Here is a 13,340-nt window from a genome sequence, read left to right on the forward strand (position 1 = left end):
AATGACACCTCACAAATGTACATATGCATAGCTGGTGTGCTGATAGAACCTGTGATGATGTCACTGTCATGTGATGAGTCACATGGTCTCTGAGTTGAATGAGGGATTATGGGCGGAATACATCTCCCACAAACCCCTGTGGCTTCAGTTGCTATGGATACAGCAGTATTCAGTCTGGCAATTTGTAGCTGGCTGTGAGACAGCTGCACACCTGTGTGGAGATTCCAATAAATGACACCTCACAAATGTACATATACAGAGCTAGCGGGGCATATTGACCAACAACGTTGAAGCATAGTCCTTCACCACTATCTTTACATCTCCTGAACGTGATATCATATCATCTCAAGTGCTAATGCCGCCAACATCAGTCCAGCCATCATCCAATCGTCAACCATTGTCCAGTGCTGAAACAAACCATCGCTGTTGTGCAAACATGTCCCCACAGAGGGTTCAACGCTGTCGTGAAGCTAATGCACCTCACATGACACAGGAACAAGCCACAATTTCACTTCAGCGAGCAGCTGGAGTTTGTAAATCTCATGTAGCTGATATGCAAAAGCTGCAAGCCAACATGTCTCCTCAGCGAGCTGCTGAAGTTCGTAAATTACATGCAGCTAATATGAGAAAGCAACGAGTGAACATGTCTCCTCAGCGAGCGGCTGAAGTTCGTAAATCTCCTGCAGCTCATATGCGAAAGCAACGTAGTAGAGCCGTGTGGTGCATTGAGCCACCAGAAACACTGGTACTATAATTTCCTAATAAATACTAGTTCATGTTGATGGCACGTCATTTTGTAGAAATATATGCAGACATAGGCAAAGCAGGTAGAATGAGAACATTGAGAGATAAGACTAAAATCTAGCTTTAGAAATGGGATTTAGCCATGAGGAGAGGGTTAGTCATTCTGCTATCCTATTGCAATGGGGAAGTGCTCCTACTGCAGTTAGTTGCCTGAAACCAGTCTAATAAAGATATTTACTTATGAGTCTTAGGCAGTGAGAAAACAGTGCTCCTATTGTCCTGAAAAGATCATGTGAACGGGCAACTTCAAGCTATGTAATCCGAGGCGTGTGCCGCGTGCTTTCAAGGCTCCCTATGGAAAACATGCAGCAAAGATAGGACATGCCCTATCTTTGCACACACCTTGTCCTATCTTTATTAGATGCGCTGATTCAGCGTGCCTAACATTCTTTCATGTGAATGCTTCTATAGGAACCTATTGGTTTGTATAAAGGCGTGTTCTGAGCGCTGCTTAGTAGCGCTAAAACCACGCCCGTCTGAACGACCCCTTAGGGGGATAAGGTTGCTCCTTGAATACAATAAAATAGGACGATAAATAGATCATCTTGCACTTTCAACACTTACAGTATTTTTCCTTAAGGCCTCAAAAACCCTTTAAGTAAAAGTCCTCACTATGAACATGTTGCATATAAGATGCATGTAAGCCTACCATCTCTGAACCTTGTGACCCTCACTTTTTTTGGACTGTAAGATTTTACTTTTTTAGTGCACTTTTTTATCTTATAAATCCCTCCACATTTTTCAGAATTTTTGAGCTTAAAGCTTCAAATTTCTTGAATCAACGTAACATGAATCTTTTTCCTACACCGAAGAAAAGTTGGATAAAGTTGTGAGAAGAAATGCCTGGCTTCAAGGACTTGACTTTCACTCCCAGCTCCGTCTAATCCTCTCTGTCCTCTCCATCCCATGTGGCTAGTGCTCAGCTCCTGGCAAGGCGGGGGATATTAATGCTTGCTCTGCTAGACTGGAGATTAAAAGAATTAAGACATATGTGCTGCGACAGTAATTGTTTTATATGTTTTTTTATTGTTCTAGTGGACCGCAAAGTACCCAATTCAATTAACAAAGTGAAAACTTAAAAAAAAAAAAAAATTAAAATTAAAAGCATAAAAAATATCAACTAAGTAAAAAGAATTTTTCTTGGTCTAGAAGACTTTAATTGGATCTATAGGAAACTGAAAATGCTAATTTTGTTTTATAAGAGCTAATAAAATGCTAATATAATAAAAAAAATTCTTGAACAAAAACTGACTTTTTTTAAAAGCAGAAAGACTAATAACCTAGCATAGTAGAAGAAGAGTAAGCAGAGGTGTTGGATTTGGGTCAAATATATCCCACTTACCTCTCAATTTAGGCCTGAAATTTTATTTAGTTTTTTTCTTTTTTTTTTGCAAAATTCAGAGGGCATTAAAAAAAGACAAAAATAGCTGTTTCGGTTGTTTCACTTCCTTACAAGTAACTTTGACAATGCAAAGGTCATTTTCTCTTAGTTGAAGTGTTTGAGACACTGGAAATCCATAACACAGAATATGGTGTTGTCCTTGGGCACCCCAGGTATCCACACTCTTTGCGCTCACATTTTGTAATTTCCTTTACAGTTTTTTTCTCTTTACCCTGCAGCTGCTTATGACCTGTGTGGAACAGACTTCCCATTCATTTCATATTTTACTAAGAATATTCTTTAAAAAAAAATACAGAAATAGACATACAGGGTGATGGTGAGCAACACAGGTTCTAGAATACGATGCAGCAGGCAGAGTTAAAAAAATAAAACTTTTATTTTAAATACCGAAAGCGGATGGAATGTGTCCATGTTGGGGAACTTGTGCCCCAATTTTTCTGAACTAGAACTTTGCTTTGGTTCATCTGTTCTCCCCCCATTTTTAATATACCCTAAAAAAATACAGTCTCAATTACAAATGACCCTTTGACATTACCCTGTCCACTTAATTCTTTCGGGCAGCTGTACTACAACCATTTGCGTTGTGATACTTTGTTGGGTCTTGGAGGTTGCACCCCACGGATCAAGCACTGCTGACCTATCCTTAGTTCTGAAGAAGACCTTTAATATTCATAAAAGAGAAAATAGTAAAAAAGAGAAAACAATGTTTTACTTTTTGTATGCATTTAGCAGTTGTGGTGGTACCAGATATGCACGTTACATATGTACTGCTTCAGAAAAGTTTATTGTATTTTTCAAAGCATTTTTTGCAATCACTGAGCCTCATTTATTAAAACTGTTTAAGAGGGAAACTACCACTGTTGTCCTTAGCAATCAATCAGAACTCAATAAAGGGGTTATCCAAGTATTTTTTTTTAATTAGTGCTTCCTATAGCAATATATAATAAAAGATCCTGTTCTCACCTTTTCTGACTCTTCGCATGACCAGTGTCACATCTCCGTCCTCAGCGCCGGGTCTGTTTGCAAGCTGCAGATGCACTCTATGAGCGGGATATTACAGACTGCTGCAGTCAATCACAGACCTCTATGCTCAAATATTGAGGTCTGTGATTAGTTGCAGCAGCCTGTGAAAGCCAACTCAGTGTCAGAAGGTAACCTGAAGCTGGGCCGCTGGAGCTGTGGAGACCCAGGAAAGGTGGGCATGGAAACTTTAAAGGAGTTATCGCGCAACAGCAAGTGGGGTTAAGCACTTCTGTATGGCCATATTAATGCACTTTGTAATATACATCGTGCATTAAATATTGGCCATACAGAAGTTATATACTTACCCCCTCCAGCGTTGGCGTCCCCGTCTCCATGGCTCCGACCAAAGGCTTCTGCTGCTCCGATTAGACGCACTTGCGCAGTCTTCCCTCTTCTGTCCCGCTCCGGCGTGCTCGCGCCGCAAAGGTCTTCTGCGCATGCCAATATTTAAGGCACGATGTATATTACAAAGTGCATTAATATGGCCATAAAGAAGTGTTTAACCCCACTTGCTGTTGCGGGACAACCCCTTTAATTAAGTTTGTCATGTGGAGCACTAATTTAAAAGACTCAACTTTTTTAAATGAGCGCGGCTGCTCGGGTCCCTACTGCTCCAGTCTTGGAAACTCCCACACATCCACATAAAGTACATTGCTCATATGACTGCTGCAAGAGCCCTCAGGTATTTTGAAACCCTCAGGCAGGAGAGATCTTTTGGGGCCTGCTGGCGGGGAAACCAACACCTGAATCACGGGATGTGTGGAGGTCAGGGCTGTATCTCCAACAGGAGCTGGAAGACTCACCGTGATAGGTGGTGTGGTAGCACTACTAATGTTGCTCACCCGCCCAGTACCAAGGAGCTGGTAGTATGCCCAGTTTCATGGCTATAGAAAATTGGACAGGGGTTTTGTAATGTCTTGAGAAGCCATCATAATCTTGCTCAGAACTTCCAAACTTTTTTAAACATGAACAACAGAAGTCCTTGTTCGAGGAGTAATTTGTCAAGCTTATCTTGCAAAAACAAAGAAACAGTCTCTATGCCATCTGAAAGCATTTATATTTCCAAGGGAAGCCTGTTGTTACATAGTGACCACAAGGGCAGAGACATAGGCTGCATAATCAGTCCTCTGGCATCAGCGGGAAACATCACTTAACAGGTCCTCCTGTTCTTCCCAATGCAGTTCTCCAGATGCAATGTGTTTCCTCTGATGCACCATCTCACCTGCACAACAATGTGGGCCACAGCTCCATGTATAGCAGGTGGTTAGGGTGACAATGTCTTGTGCTCACTCTCCCAATACATGAATGCTCTAAAGTCTTTGGTGCCAGTGCAACCTTATATATAGGACCCAACATGTGCAGAGGTGCTGTCGTGGAACCTTCTTTTGGAACCACGCCTTACTCAATTTGGAATGTTTACAGCCCTCCATATTAATTCTGAATTGATAATGCGCATAAGAAGTTCCCACACTGACACGATGTTCAGCATGCATAGCTTCCTCAATTCTAACTTTAATCATCGGCGTGTAGCCTATTTTAAGAGTTTAACAAATCCGCCCATCTGGGCAGGTCAAATGTTACATGCATACAACGTATTGTTTAATTATTGGATAAGCATCTTGCAATTCTTCCATCCTCCGGTCATCTGTGATTGGCCATCAGGTGGTGGATGAAATGAGTGGGTTGTCTTGGAGCCACGTGGGGTTCCTTCGATATGATTGGATGTTACATCATGAACTATAAATTGCACAAACCTCCCATGTTATTTGCATACGTTTCCAGTAAAGTCGCTGGGGAAATTTCTGCGGTTGTCCATGTCTGATTCCTAGTTCCGTATTAGTGCATGCAGCTGGACAGTCAAATATATTTATACATGTTGGTTACGGGCTAAATTGCTAAATTCAATCTTTGTCAGCAGAGTTTTATAAAACAGATATTTCATATAAGCGGAAGTACCTATTGCATAACTTGTAGCAAGACATTATATTTGTAGCAAGACAGAAATATGTATACAGAATGTTCAATTGACAACTGTCTACTGCCAAAGCCCACCGATCCATAATATAGGAATACTGGACTTCCACCACAGACCCCCCTTGAAACTATCTGTTTCACTAAACTCGCCCTGCTCCGTCCCACCCCAATCCCCCACCGCTGACCCTAGACTCGCATTGCGTTGTAGTCGACTAGGCCTACTACTGCCATAGGGGTATAGGATGGTTCGACATCATCACATTCTGGATCCATGATGACGACGGTTGCGCTGACAGTGGGCTTTTTGTTGGACATCGTAGTGAGACGGGCGGACCAGGTAGTCATCAGGGTCGGAATACACTGTATGCAACAACAAACAGAAATTAGGATGACTATAAAGGTGACAAATATAATCAGGTTAGGAGAGGTGCGACTTTTACTATCTCAGGTAAACACTGCATAACTTGTATAGAACCCCGCCTTCTTGACGTTAACTCGATTCATCAACAAGAGTGCAAAATCAGGGCTATCTAATTACTGATCAATATGACTGAACCCCTGTCTCATTAGTAAGTGCATTATCATATATATTAGTCTGGAAGGAAAGAGCTACAAGGTGATTATTCCCACTTCCCTTTTCCAGAGGCGGCAAGGTAACAGGACCAGGGGCGTTGTAACACCGGCATGTTGCGTGGACATAAGCAGAGTGCACTGCAGATAAAATAAAGCAAAATCTTAGCGAAAACCTATCACAGTGTTCTAAATACACAATGTTTCAAAACTTATTTTTCCCTTCTCCTGTTAGGTACCTTACTGAGGAAACCAGACTAAGGTTAGCTCTTTTTAGTTAGTGCGGTCAGCTTCTTTAATGGCAACTGCGTCTTTACCTGTGGGTCACGTGTTGTCTGGAATGTAGGTGCAAGTCTCCCCTATTGTCTTACAGGCACTCCCTTTTTTGGCTAAAATCGTACCTAGTGCCATTCTATTTTGGAAAGTCATAGTCGAGGTAGGTCCTATTGGTCGACTAGTCCCTATAAGGCGTCTCTAGTATAATTTATAAACCGCTGTTAATTATAATAAACATAATTAATCCAGTCAACATTTATTTACCCTAATGATCGGGAAAATGGACTCGAATCTAGTTTTAACTTGGTCTCTAATTTTTAAAACTTGTCAGGTACCCCCCTTGGCTATCCTATGATGTCAATGTATACGTGTAGATCAAAACTATCACCAGGAGCCTCTCTTCTCACTCTAATGTGCTGTTACAATACTAGTAGTGTGCACAGGTACGCACGGCGTGGGACTCCCTAATCTTCACCCACACCAATGTCCCTCCTGGAGATAGTCCTAATGGTGAACACGTCCAGGTCGCCTCACCCTTGCGTCAGGGTTTTCCCACTGCCCGTAAGTCCCTACTCCTAAAAGGGGAGGGATCCCTACCTCACCTCAGAAGGAGGCCATGGATTCCCTGGGCTTATTTCCGGGCATCCATACCCTCTATCTGTACGAGTTAACACCCCACAGGGTGTGCCCTCGCCGGAACCTAAGGTCTTCTGCACTTTCCCTAGGCAAATGGGAAGTCCACTGACAGTCCATCTTATGAGACTGAGGCAGGCGCAGTACTGGTACATTTCTCCATTCTTCTGGTAACGTACCTGGTAGGCATTATCGGAACTGGCTCTTCATCTATTTCAAACAAGGGAACCATTGGTCACATTAAAGGGAGAATACACGTACAGGAAATTGCATACCCCACCTCTTTCTGCGAAAATCATATCCACAGCCACTCTATTTTGGAACGCCATGGATGCAGTGGGCCCTAACTGGTTAGCTAACCCTTGCAAAGCATCTCTGGTGTAGTTTACAAACCTCTGCTGATTGTAAGAGATATAATTCATCCAATCTACATTATTATTAACAGTGACAAAAGCAAATGAGGAATCAAAACCTGCTTTAACCTGATCTCTAGAATTGAATTAATCTCGCTCCCCCCTTGGCACTCCTATTACATCTATGTGTACATGTGGATCAAAGTTACCACCTGGAGCGTCAACGTCTCTCTTAGCACGATGCAGTGTTAGATTCTCACCCTCAGTGTAGGCTTCATATTGCACATTTGATTGTATTAATTTGTTCTGAAACCTGAAACAGGGGGCTAGTGTACAGTAGTCAAAGGTGTGTGTTAGAGGAATTGTACCACATTATAGCATGTAAAGGATATGCAGGATCATTAGTTTTTTCAGTGCGAAGTGTGGATCCAAGTGGGTCCAAGTGGGCTTCCCTTCGAGCTTGACTGCAGTTGGGGTGGTGAACAACATCTGGTAGGGACATTCAAACAGGGTTTCTCTCTTAAACTTTTCCACATAGACCCTGTCACCTGGTTTTAGATTGTGACACTCATCTGTAGGACCTGGGGAAAAGCAGAGACTGCAGAATGCATTACTAACAATTCCTTGGAGAGGCCTATGACAAAATTAACAAGAAAATCATTCCCCAAATTCAGCTACTGTGGCATGTACCCTCCTGGGAGAAAGAAAAACTAATGAAAGACACTCAATTCAAAATTTACCCATTTTCTCTATTGCCTTTCGTATCTACTTTCCCCCTACTCCGCGGATGGTAGGGTGTGTGAAAAGCCTGAAATATACCCAAAACAGACATGATGTGTTGCATTATTTCACCTGTGAAGTGTGTACCTTTGTTCGACTCAATCACTTCTGGTACCCCATATCTGCAGATTACCTCATTCATGAATTTCTGTGTGGTTATCTGCTCATTTACCTTCGTATCAGGGTGGGCCTCCAACCTGAAAAAGACTCGAGCAACAACAAGCACATGTTCATACTCCCCAACAGGTGTGAGCTGAATGTGGTCAAATTGGCAATCTCTGAAATGGGTAGAGTGGTCAAGGCAAGTGTTATATGGCCACCTTACTTCTGTCCGGACTTGCACATGGCAAAGATCATGCTAACTGGACAAATGATGCAGCAGCTACAGAGAACCCAGGTGTCACCCATTCTTGTTCAGTGTCGCCGTCATCGCTGCTTTTGATTCTGGGTACCAGCTGGGCCATCATGGGGAACAGGGACCTCTGTAGGCAAGTTCTGTTGATTGTTCGCCATACGCCGTCCTGTGCTGTCGCTCCCGTATTTTAGCCCATCTGCTTTCTTTCCTCGTTGACTTGTAACTGTAAAGTCCTTGACATATCAAAGTCCAAAGGTTTTATCAAAGTCCAAAGTCTTATCAAAGTCCAAAGTCTTATCAAAGTCCAAAGTCTTATCACTGACTCATGCTGTCAGTATCTATTCTTCTTTCTTCCACGGCTTGAGGGCCGCTGCCTTTGCTGTGTTGTCGGCGAGGGTGTCATCTCTCGCTTCTCCGTTGTAGAAATCGGTGTGGATTCTCCATTGCCAGGTAGTGGTAGTAGGGTTTCCATGAGACTCTGCACCGCTGCACCATTCTTAATTGGCTGTCCTACTGAAATAACAAGCTGTCTGGCCTTCCATATTGGGCCATAATCATGAGCTATGCCAAATGCATTCCAGGAGTCAGTGTAAAAAGTTGCCGACTTACCTTCTACCACTCCACACGCCTCAGTGAGGGCCTCCGGTTCCGCTTCTTGCCCTGAGACATGCGGAGGCAGAGCTTCTGCGTTTAGGACATCTTGTTGTGTCACCTCTGCATATCTGGTTCGGAATCATCAATCCTCACCCTGATACCATCTACAAAAGAAAACTCAAAATATGCATCATTAACAGTGTGTACATCACTACAATAATGCTATTTAAAAAATAGCTGATCCGCCATACTCAAATCACCTATGCCTCCCCTCCCCCCAGGAATACCTGATTAAAAGAAGAGTAGCCGGATTCAAGGTATTACAACATTGGGAAGCTCAGAGCAATATTGGGGGAGGCATGGAAAGAGCACATTGTAGTCGGATCTAATAGGCCAGAGCTAAGTGCTTGGGTTGCACTTGCATGAGTACGTTCTGGGTGTCATTTGGCGTGTGGACCACTAGGGGGTAGTCCAATACCAACTTAGAAGATTTGTCAACCATTGCCTGTACTGCTGCCACCGCAAAAGCAGATGAGGGAGCTCCTCAAGTCACTGGATCCACCCTCATGGCTGTGGTTGTCCTTCGTGCTTTTGTGTCAATACTGTCATATAGGCGGCAGTATGAAACAAGGCCCAGAAAGGTGGGGAATTTGGCAACGGGTGTATGTACAGGTATGGCCTGCAGAACTTGGTTAGTCTTTGGAGGCCTCCAGGCCTTACAGCCTTCTGCAAGAGAAATTAACAGTGAAATTGTGGCCGGTTGGCAGTTTTTCCAAAGCATCAGCACACAGCACCTGATCTGCATGGCTGACCCTTCACCCCCTTTTTTTTTTTTTTTTTTTTTTTTTTTTTTTATTTTATAAACTAGGGGGATACTGTTTGACCCAGGGGTGTGTATCTGGGTCTCGTATATATTATCATGGTTGATACATCCAATTTCCCTATGCCTGTCTTGTGGGTGTCCCATAATTTGTCAGGGCCCGTGGAAAGCTGAGTTTGGGACAGGAGAAAAAAACAAAACTTTTTCTTCTGGCTATCTATGATTCTTACCCCCTCCTTGGATAAGAGACGTGCTCTTGCATCATCTAGCTCCACCCCTCTGAGTGTGGCTAATCACTTACTTCCTTATTCTCTCATTCAATGTTTGGCAGTCCTTGGGTACACATCACAACCCAATAAAGATAAAGTCTTATGCATCACACAATTTACATTTTACAAATTACGGGTCAATCTGCCCCGTTCCTCCTGTGGATACCTGGCCTTATCGTTACCTGCTTGTTTCCTATTCCTTGGCCTCTCTACCGTCTCTCTTTCTCCCTGTAGTTTATTTATTTTATATTGTCTGTGAATATACGTTACTTGTGCTGGGACTACAGGGCAAGTAACTTCCTCTTTTTAGAATCTCTCCCTCCCGTGACAGCCTAGCGAGAGGATTACAAGGGAGATAACGGGAGTACGTGGCTAATTTTTACTTCTACAACAGTAGACAGTTGTTGTCCCAGACTTCCGGCGACTGGGCAGATGCAGTCTTAGATGCCGGACATCTCCATCTGATTGGTAATGTACTGCAATTCTCTCTATTCACTAAGCTGGTGTCTTTGTATATTAATACAGACGCCATTGCAGCCCACCTTCACTTCCTCTTTTCTGACACTTAGAGAAATTCTAACGTCTAATGCATAAATCACATATATTATGTTGTAACTTCTGTCACAGCGGTGGTTACAATTGAATTGGGGACTTGGCAAGCCGCTGTGGCTGTAAACATAGATGTATTTTCTTGTGGGCATGGTGGGGCTACGCAGTCTGTATTCTTAAGAGCCCCCTCAGGATGTGAGTGGCATACAACTTTTTACATTTATGACGGGCGTATGACAAAGATTAGATTCCATAACAAGACATACTAGTAGTTTCAACATCCAATATTAGTTAAATAACTAACAAATGTTACAGCACAAGAATTGCTCCGCTTCTATTAAGAGTTCCACTTCCTCTTTTTAAATGAAGTTTGCAGCTTTTTTTTTTTTTTTTTCTCTAAACAATTACGGGCACAGTTGAGCAGGACTGATACTACTTCTATATGACAGACAAACAAACTATTCCTATATAACAACATGATTATAAAAGTCTCCTCAGACGCCGGACATAATATGCCCCGCCCTAGAGTCTCTAGCATTTCTGTCGCTACACAGTTTATCAATCTACCCTCAGACGGAGGGATCTACTGGTGGACATTTAAACCATAAACAAATATTTGTGGACCACCATCCTCAAACAGTGGACCGTAACCACAGCGGTGGGCAGGGTAGGAATTATTCTGACCCATCCGAGGGTACTTTTCGTCAATAACAATCCTTTTTTGCAATTTGGGCAAGACATGTGTGGTATTCTCATACCACAGACAAACAGACAAATAGACGGAGCACCAGTACGGCTGGTTTGGTCTAAACTGCCCCTCGGGATACTGTCTGGCAGGCCCCCCTCCTAGGTCTATTACCAGACTCTACCGGAGCAGCGTTGCCTGTCCAGACGTTTGACCGTTTCCTGACTCTAAGGCTGTAGACTCCAAACCTGACTAGAGCAGGACCACCTAGTCAAACTACCCCGTCAGGCCCCCCTGACTCTAAGGTTTTAGACTCCAAACCTGACTCGAGCAGGGGGCCCCTGCGGGGACTTCCTCTCCCTTAAAGCAATTCACTGACCTTGCCAACCGACCAGTACTCTCAAAACGACAGGCATGTAAACATTCCTTTATATCTTATGACAGGTTCTTATCGAGTGATCGAGACTTAAAGAAGTACCTGTCGTCGTGCGGATCCAAATCATTCGGCCTGGCACGGCACATAGGCGAGCCTGAACTTAGCCACACAGGTATAGATAATTAATTTATCTCACCGTGTTCTGATGATATTTTGGGCCCACCAAGTCCAAGGTCGCATATGTCCGTGTCTTCTGTCCGAATTCTATGGAACCTATCGATCACTGCCCGCATTCTCCACCAGCTGTCGTGGAACCTTCTTTTGGAACCACGCCTTACTCAATTTGGAATGTTTACAGCCCTCCATATTAATTCTGAATTGATAATGCGCATAAGAAGTTCCCACACTGACACGATGTTCAGCATGCATAGCTTCCTCAATTCTAACTTTAATCATCGGCGTGTAGCCTATTTTAAGAGTTTAACAAATCCGCCCATCTGGGCAGGTCAAATGTTACATGCATACAACGTATTGTTTAATTATTGGATAAGCATCTTGCAATTCTTCCATCCTCCGGTCATCTGTGATTGGCCATCAGGTGGTGGATGAAATGAGTGGGTTGTCTTGGAGCCACGTGGGGTTCCTTCGATATGATTGGATGTTACATCATGAACTATAAATTGCACAAACCTCCCATGTTATTTGCATACGTTTCCAGTAAAGTCGCTGGGGAAATTTCTGCGGTTGTCCATGTCTGATTCCTAGTTCCGTATTAGTGCATGCAGCTGGACAGTCAAATATATTTATACATGTTGGTTACGGGCTAAATTGCTAAATTCAATCTTTGTCAGCAGAGTTTTATAAAACAGATATTTCATATAAGCGGAAGTACCTATTGCATAACTTGTAGCAAGACATTATATTTGTAGCAAGACAGAAATATGTATACAGAATGTTCAATTGACAACTGTCTACTGCCAAAGCCCACCGATCCATAATATAGGAATACTGGACTTCCACCACAGAGCCCACCCCACATAACGACCAAATGACCACCAGCCAGTAGCATATAACAATAACAATATAGAAATAAAACATGCAATAACCACAGGAGGTCCCTATCAACTAGGTTGCTAATACATGAGTAATGCAACAGGCAGTGTCACAAAAGTAGAACGGGAGGGGAAGCAACCAATCACAGGCCTCGGCGGTCTTTTCTGCATGAACGGCATGGGACCGCTGTGAGTGATTGGTTCTTCAGTAGTCAAGTGAACGTCGAATGGCAAACCTCTGGGATGAGATCGGCAAGCACCAGATCGACAGCATTGGACTGCGGGACATTTAAAAAGTTAGTATGGGTTATTAGTTCTGTTTCATACCGTTATCTGCCCTCAGACAAGTTTTTTTATAAATCTCTGAAAACTCTGATGCCAGAATTCCTGGTTTGTCTGTTGTGGTGTAGGGGGTTAATGTAATTATCCCTGGTAATTTAAGCAATAAAAGCTTAATGTCTGTATTCTTGTAAGGGAAACAGTATTGTTATCATCACTGATGGTCTAGAACAGAGAAAGTGTGAAAAGGGTTTTCCATGATTAACAAAAACTGCCATGGGGCAGATAATGGTATAAAACAAAGGAAAGGAAAATGTATCCTCAACTTTTAAATTAGCCCTGCCACTCCTGTTCCTACTTCTTCAGTTTCGGAAGCTTCTGCAGCATTCACATAACATACATTGTTCACGTGACTGCTGTAAGGACCCTCGGGTATTTTGAAACCTTCAGGCTAGAGGGGATATGGGGGGGCCTTCCGGCTGGGGAACCACCACCTAAATCACGGGAGGCATGGAGATCAGGGATGTACCCCCAACAGGAGCTGGA

Source organism: Eleutherodactylus coqui, chromosome 4, assembly GCF_035609145.1.
Source record: "Eleutherodactylus coqui strain aEleCoq1 chromosome 4, aEleCoq1.hap1, whole genome shotgun sequence".
NCBI classification, from domain to species: domain Eukaryota; kingdom Metazoa; phylum Chordata; class Amphibia; order Anura; family Eleutherodactylidae; genus Eleutherodactylus; species Eleutherodactylus coqui.